We start from the raw sequence: 7,387 nt of genomic DNA, 5'->3' as shown, positions 1-7,387 counted from the left end.
GACAGTGGACAGGTGAACTATATAAAAGACTCTTAGTTCTTAGGACCTCACAAGATTCTAATATTCAAATACAAATACAGTAGTATTTTATACTTATCTTGCACTTCACAAATTCACAAAGTCCTTGTTTTATTACAATACTGTGATGCAACAGCTGAAGTTATAATTATCCCCATTTTATAGATGAGGAAACTTAGACCCAGAAATATGAAATGACTGGCACAAGGTGGGGTGTTAGAATCTTTTTGTTTCTTTGTTATATGTTCTTTCCATTTTACTCTTTTGATTTTGTTGAAAGGAATATATCAATTTTGTACCATCTCTTACTAGCTCATGTGGGGTAATGGGTAGAAGCAGAGTTGTAAAAGAACAGAGAGAAGGACCAGCTCCCTTCTTCAAAACCACCAGAAATAAGGTATCACCTCTATGGTAGATGGGAAAACACCTTATGAAAGGGAGTTTGGGAAGGCTACACCTCAGGAATAATGTCAACCTGTGCAACTCCCTTAAAGAACAGAGAAAATCTGCACTTTCTGCTCTAAACTTCAAGTTCCCAGTTCCCCACCAGCTTCTAGGTGCACACCAGAGTCCCTGCCTCTAGTCTTCCAGGCCATCACCATGACTTCTTACAGCTACTGCCAGTCATCCTCTATCTCCATCCTGGGACTGGGGAGCAACAACGCTGTGGTCTTTGAAAGCAGGGCGTTCCGGGAACCCAGCATCCACAGAGACTCAGGAGGCCTGGGCATATCTATGTCCCGCTTTGCTTCCTCAAGCCTGAATGGGAACTATGGGGACAGTAGCAGCAGTTTCAGCTTGGGCTATGGGGTGCTGACAGGCTCCTGGCATGCAAGGAGAAAATCATCATGCAAAATCTCAATGACCACCTGGCCTCCTACCTGGACAAGATGTGAGCCTTGTAGGAGGCTAATGCTGACCTGGAGGTCAAGATCTAGAACTGATATCAGAAGCAGGACCTTGGACCCACCAGAGACTATAATGCCTACATAAAACTATTGAGGACCTCTGAGATAAGATTCTTGGTGCTACCATCAAGAACTCATAAATTGTTCTGCAAATTGACAATGCCCAGCTGGCTGAGGATGCCTTTTGTCTCAGTGTGGAGGCCAACATGAGAGTACTTAATGAATTGACCCTTGCCAGGGCTGACCTGGATATGCAGATTGAAGGCCTGAAGGAGGAGCTAGCCTTCCTCAAGAAGAACAATGAAGAGGAAATAAGTGCTCTGAGTGTGCAGGTGAGTGGCTAGGTTAGCATGAGAGTGGACTTGGCCCCAGGCATCGTCTTGGCCAAGATCCTGAGTGACGTGAGAAGCCAGTATGAGGCCACAGTCGAGAAGAACAGTAGTGATGCCAAAACTAGGTTCACCAGCCAGACAGAGTTGCAGAACCAAGAAATTGCCATCCATACAAAACAGCTCCAGACCAGCAAAACTGAAGTTATCAACCTCTGATGGACCCTTCAGGGGCTAGAGATTGAGTTGCAATCTCAGCTCAGCATGAAAGCTGCTGTGGAAGGCACACTGGCAGAACAGAGGCCTGTTATGGAGCCCAGCTGTCACAGATACAAGCTCTCATCAGCAACATCGAGACCCAGTTGAGTGACATCTGAGTAGACACAGAACTCCAGAACCAGGAATACCTGCTCCTCACATATACCAAGAGTCAGTTCGAGCCTTTTGGAGGGCCACTATGCCCAGGACAACATTATATCCACAACTCCCAAAGCCCTCTGAGTCACAGGAGGCTCCTGAGCATGAAAAGTCCTGGTTACACGGTCCTCTGAAGGTGGAGTGAGGATGTAGCCAAGAGAGGGTTCCCACATTAGAGGGTTTTTGGGTGGGAGAGGGTAAAATCTGGAAGTATTTCCATGTATTCCCTAATAAAACTTCTGACTTTAAAAAAATAGAGAAAATCACTTTCAGAATTAAAGTTTAAAGAAACAGAAATAATTTGTGTACAAATTATTCATTTCTACTTAGCATGTTTGAACTTCTAGTAACTGTGTATGTATACATAGAATAAATGCTTACCTTTTCGTAAACCACTAAATCAGAATTAGTGGTCATTTTAACTGCAACTAAGATGATATTTCATTACTTAATAAATCCTTTATTTTCATAGAAAGCACAAATCAATAATGTAAATAAATTCCAAGGGGATTTTTTTTTTCCATTTAATTCAAACTCTTGTATGCTGTGCTGGATAGAACAGAAGCACAAGAAAAAGTCCCCATTTCAAAGATCTTTGCTGGCTGGCTTGAAAAAAAAGAAAATGAAACAAGAAGATAATCTTTGATGCACATCCTCCTCCAATACCTTATTGTGGTGTAGAAGTGATGCTGGGTTCCTCAAAACCAATTTCATGGTGCCATGGTAGTCTGGTAAAATAACTTTGAGTTTGATATGGATCAGTCATCTGATATCAACCTGCAGAGTTCAGTCTAAGACAGACAAACAAACAGAGTTAGGTTGGTTACATGCTTTTATTTCTTTCAAAATGGATGGTATGTAAGCATTCATGCATAGGAGTTGCAGTTTGTCACTGACTTCTCTTTAGGTCTAGCATGCACAGTTTATATACCCTTCCAACAGGGGCTGATGTCATTACATCATCATTTCACTTCTGGACAGAGACAATACCACCCCCAGATATACCATACCCCTCCCAGCCTTGGACTATCTAGACAAAAGAATCTGTCTCTCTCCAAGTTTGAGTAGAACACAATGGGCTTCCCTCTTTAAGATTAAATTACTTGCATATTTGGGTGGGGGCTGAGCAAGATAAGGAGAGTCAATGCCATCTCTTTATCAGGAATGTCCTTCTGAAGAAAAACTGAACTTCAAGTCAGGACTTTGGAAGAAGGGGACTGGGGGAAGCTCTGTATCTCCAAGATATTTGTTATAAAGAATGATTGTTCACACTGAATATTAGGTTAGCTAAGTGCAAGGAGGTACAGCATCAAAACATTAGCCGTGAAGACCTAGTTATGTTTTGACCACTGCTATTAAAGTAAACCATTATCTAAGGTTTCTCTTTATCTTTATCATTATCTTTATCCTTGTTGCTAGAGAGAATACAAGTCACGATGAAATCACAATTCTTTTGAATGAGAGAGTAGGATGTTTGAAACTATATCAGAATCAATGCTGTATAGCTCCACGTTTAAAATGAACTGTGCTGAACTAAGATAGCTTCAAGAAAGAGTTTAAATTTAGGAAAGACTTAAGATATGTGACTAGGCTTTAAATAGGGTAGGAAGCAAAGAGGAGGGCATTTTTACAGGAATAACTGTATAGGCAAGGTCCTAATGATGGGGAGAATCTGGACCCCTAAAAGGAAAGCCTCTTGTACTTTCCCACAAATTTCTGGAACCCTGTCCCTGTAGTTCACCTGGGACATCTGGCCCACCTCACACTCCCTTTAAAAAAAAGGGGGGGAAAATAATCTTATGTGATCTGTACTTGAAAAAGAATGTTGATTCTTAGTAATCACAAAATTACTCTTTATTAGTACTTCCTGGAAATTATTTCATAATTTGTAGTCAATTTCACCAGCTTAAGGTTTAAAAAGTCTACATTCTTCCCTAATAAAAGGAAAGATTATGGGTCCATTTTGGTGTTTCAATCCCTTTAGGCACCTCTCTTGTTCTTCACAAGAGCACATCAATGATCACAACAGAGAGTTCTTTTAGTGCCCTGGCATGCAGCTGGCCTAATTATCTCCAGGGATTTTTGTGAATAACACATTTTGAGAACTGTAAAGAACCAAAAATTACATAGGGTCTTCAAAAAGTCTTGGTGAAGTTTTAAACTATTACAGCAGTCATCATCTGGGGAAGTGACTCCTGTTGAAAAGGTATTAACCATCCACACTAACTGCCAGGCAACTGCCACTAGGCAAAGCAGCCAAGTTGAGTCAGTGGGGTCCTCTCATACAAAAACAAAATATAGCATGTGCCAACCAGGTCAAATCTTTCATGGTATTCTTCTCTCAAAGTTTAATGCAAAAAACCCAAGACCCTGAACCTAAGAGATCTTGGACTATTATTGCTTCCAGCAGTGTTGAAAGCCATTATCCTGGGAAGTAATCCCTATGGAGATAATTATAAACAAAGCTTTTGGCGCTGTCAGTGGTTCAACATCAGAAAATGACAAGATTTTATCACTGGAAATGACATTAAAGAAGAGATATCACCACCGATCTTATCACTTCACTCTAAGGACCCTGGGACCTTTGCAGATGAATGGCAGCTAGAACCATTCATATGTATTATCTTCTTCGTGAGATTGTGAACACCTTGAGAGTAGGGACTGACCACTTCTATTTGTATCCTCAGCTCTTATCACAGTGTTTTGCACCCTTAAATTATGCTTTATTGTTTGACTCATTCACTATCAACTTAGCCATGAGACTTAATCGCATCATAGTTTTTAACCCTGGCTGATGTTTCTACAAGCATTACTATGTTCCATATTATTGTGTGCAACCAAATTTGAAAATGTGCATGATAATGATAATGATAGAAATAATGATTTCATTTCATAGCATTTTAAGTTCTGTCATTAGCTTTATAATTACTCATTTGATCATCACATGAACTCTGAGACATATTTTTACATCTCCATTTTACAGATAAGTAAACAGAGACACGCCAGTAATGTGACTTGCCCAAGATCACATAGCTAGTAAGTGTATGAGGCTATATTTGAATTCAAATCTTCTAGTTCCAATTCCAAAACTCTATCCACTGCATCACACTCAAACAGCTCTGTGATCTCATCTTTATGGTATTCCTTTCAGTAAGGCAGATCACAGCTCACCCCTGCCTGCCTCTCCTCATGTGACTCTTGCCAAGGTCTTCTGGTAAGGTTTCCCATGTGGTCCACCTGTTTTACTAGAAGCCTTTTTTCTTTCTCTTGAAAATATCGAGCAAGTACATGAGATACACATTGATCATTCCTCACTCTCAAATAATATTTAAGAGGGTAAAAATGAGGCTGACCATTTGCATATTTTTTGCTTCTCAGATTGCCAATTATATTACACATGCATGTGTACATATATACCAGGCAATTTGATTTTTCACTCCTACATTCTTTGATAGCAAACTTTGCTAGAATTCTCCTTTGAAGTTCCTTATTCATAATATTTACCTGTCATATACAGTGTGTGTCTATTGGCACCTGGGTTAAATACATCTTTAATTCTTTACAGGCTATGTTCTATGACCTGTAGTTATAGACTATGTGCATGTATATGCATGAATATATTCAATCACATGTGCATGCATACCCACACTTATTCATGTACATGTTACATACACTCATTGGAATGTAAGATGCTTGAGAGAATAATGTATTTTGGATTTGTTGTTTTATTCGCAGAAACTAACAAAGTACCTTGAGCTCAGTATGTACATTAGTGTGGATTCAGTAGGTATTAGTAAAGATACCTCTGACTCAATGATAAAAGTAGTTCAAAATGGATAAGTGAAGAAAAAAATGTACATATATGAGATTTAGTTATATAATACTTAAAACTCAGTAGTATTTAAACTAGATATACTGTGATATAATTATCACAGCAAAAACAATATGTGATGCACTTTTACATCCGCATTGCTGCAGTTTAATTGGGTTGCCTCAATATATACCTCTCAAGAAACCAATTTCTGGGTCGGGTAAGAAAGGACTTCAGGATAGGGCAAAAATGAGAATAATAACCTGTTTGCTTCTCAGCTTACAATTGTCAAGCAGTTCCATGTCACTAAAGGGACTAATATGTCCTCTATGTTATTGCAAATTCAATCTGAACTGCACTCCAGCACTTGTAAACCCCTGCACACATTTCTTCTGATGGTTAAAAAAAGAATACAGGAAGAAAAGTGAGTAAAACATTGGTAATTTGTTTAGTTGGTAGTGCAGGCTGTTCTCCGATCAAATTTTGTTTCCCAAAGGAAGGCATCCGTTTTAAATTACCCAGCAAGCAGGCAAAAGAAAGGAAGCAAACAATCCAAACCTTCCCAGGAGGGGAAAGAATAAGGCTAGAGCTCCAGAGATCCCATTTAATAAATAAACACCTTCATTTCTGTAAGTTAATTTCACCACAGGAAATAAGTTTAGTTTTAATTATATTGCCTTATGTCATGTTTTATAAAAGGTACATGAGGTTCATTGACTTTCTCTTATTAAAACCTTGGCTGCTTCAGAAACGTTGCATGTAGATGAAATCTCTGGTGATGCTCAGTGCAAGGCACAATTATGTAAGGCACAATATTTGGATTGCTAGTCTGTACTGGGGATGATTAGGAAGATGGAAAATAAAAATTTATATTTCATCTTCCAAGGAAAGATCTGACTTTTGTGGCAATGGATCATGATCAAATCTGCATCATAAATGTGACACTTTTAGCATTGGTACAGGAAGAACATGTCAAGAAGACAGGCTATTGAACTAATATACCAGCTTATCTATTGAAGGGTTAATTGTTCAGAATAGATCATTAGACTTCAGAGCTTCATTTACATAAAGAGAGATTGCAGCCTGCATTTCCTGAGTCCATGGGAATGCAGTGCTGTCATTCACAAGTGCATTTGATTGCCAGTATCAGGGTTCACACTCAGCAACTGGGAAAATTTTCTATGATGTACCTTCAAACACAGACACATGAAAAGGAAATTATAGTCGTTTGAATCAAGGTGTCATAGGAGGTAAGAATAAGGTTTGATATTATTGCAAACAAGTGTCAATGACCATTCCAAGAGAGGGAGAGAGAGAGAGAGACAGAGAGAGACAGAGAGTGAGACAGAGAGAGAGAGAGAGAGAGAGAGAGAGAGAGTATGTATGTGTGATAGAATACTGAACTGAGAGTCAAAAAAATCTGTATTCTTGTTTTGGACATCACACTAAAAATCTCTGTAACAATGGGCAAGTCATTTGAATAATAGTTAACATTTTTACACAGCTTATTATGTGCCAGGGACTGTGCTAAGCACTTCACAACTTTAAAATACTTTTCTCATTCGATCTTCACAAAAACCTTGAGAATTAGGTGTTATCAATATACTCATTTTACAGATAAGAAAACAGTCAAACAGAGATTAAGTGTGTTGTCTAGGTTCACACAGCTAGTAAGTGTCTGAGACTGTTTTTGAACTAGAACATTCTAACTTCAGATCCAGCACTCTATATACTGTATCATCAAGCACAGGGAATTAAGTTACCTAAATAATCTGGTCCTAGCATTCCCAAACTCAAAAACTGGCTGGTTGGTCACCATATACTTGTGGATTTTTCAGTCTTGGTCAGGAGAAGAGATGAAAAAGATTATTCCTTCCTTCCTTCCTTCCTTCCTTCATTCCTTC

At 38.9% G+C, this 7,387-nt stretch overlaps 1 pseudogene; it reads left to right on the top strand.

The window, feature by feature from the left end:
* The first annotated feature begins 618 nt into the window (after positions 1-618).
* Positions 619-1,756, top strand: LOC140510594 (keratin, type I cytoskeletal 19-like; annotated as a pseudogene).
* The last annotated feature ends 5,631 nt before the right edge of the window (positions 1,757-7,387 follow it).

This window comes from Notamacropus eugenii, chromosome 6, assembly GCF_028372415.1.
Source record: "Notamacropus eugenii isolate mMacEug1 chromosome 6, mMacEug1.pri_v2, whole genome shotgun sequence".
NCBI classification, from domain to species: Eukaryota; Metazoa; Chordata; class Mammalia; order Diprotodontia; family Macropodidae; genus Notamacropus; species Notamacropus eugenii.
The sequence above is the reverse complement of the archived record's forward strand: the minus strand, read 5'-3'. Positions and strand labels throughout refer to the sequence as shown.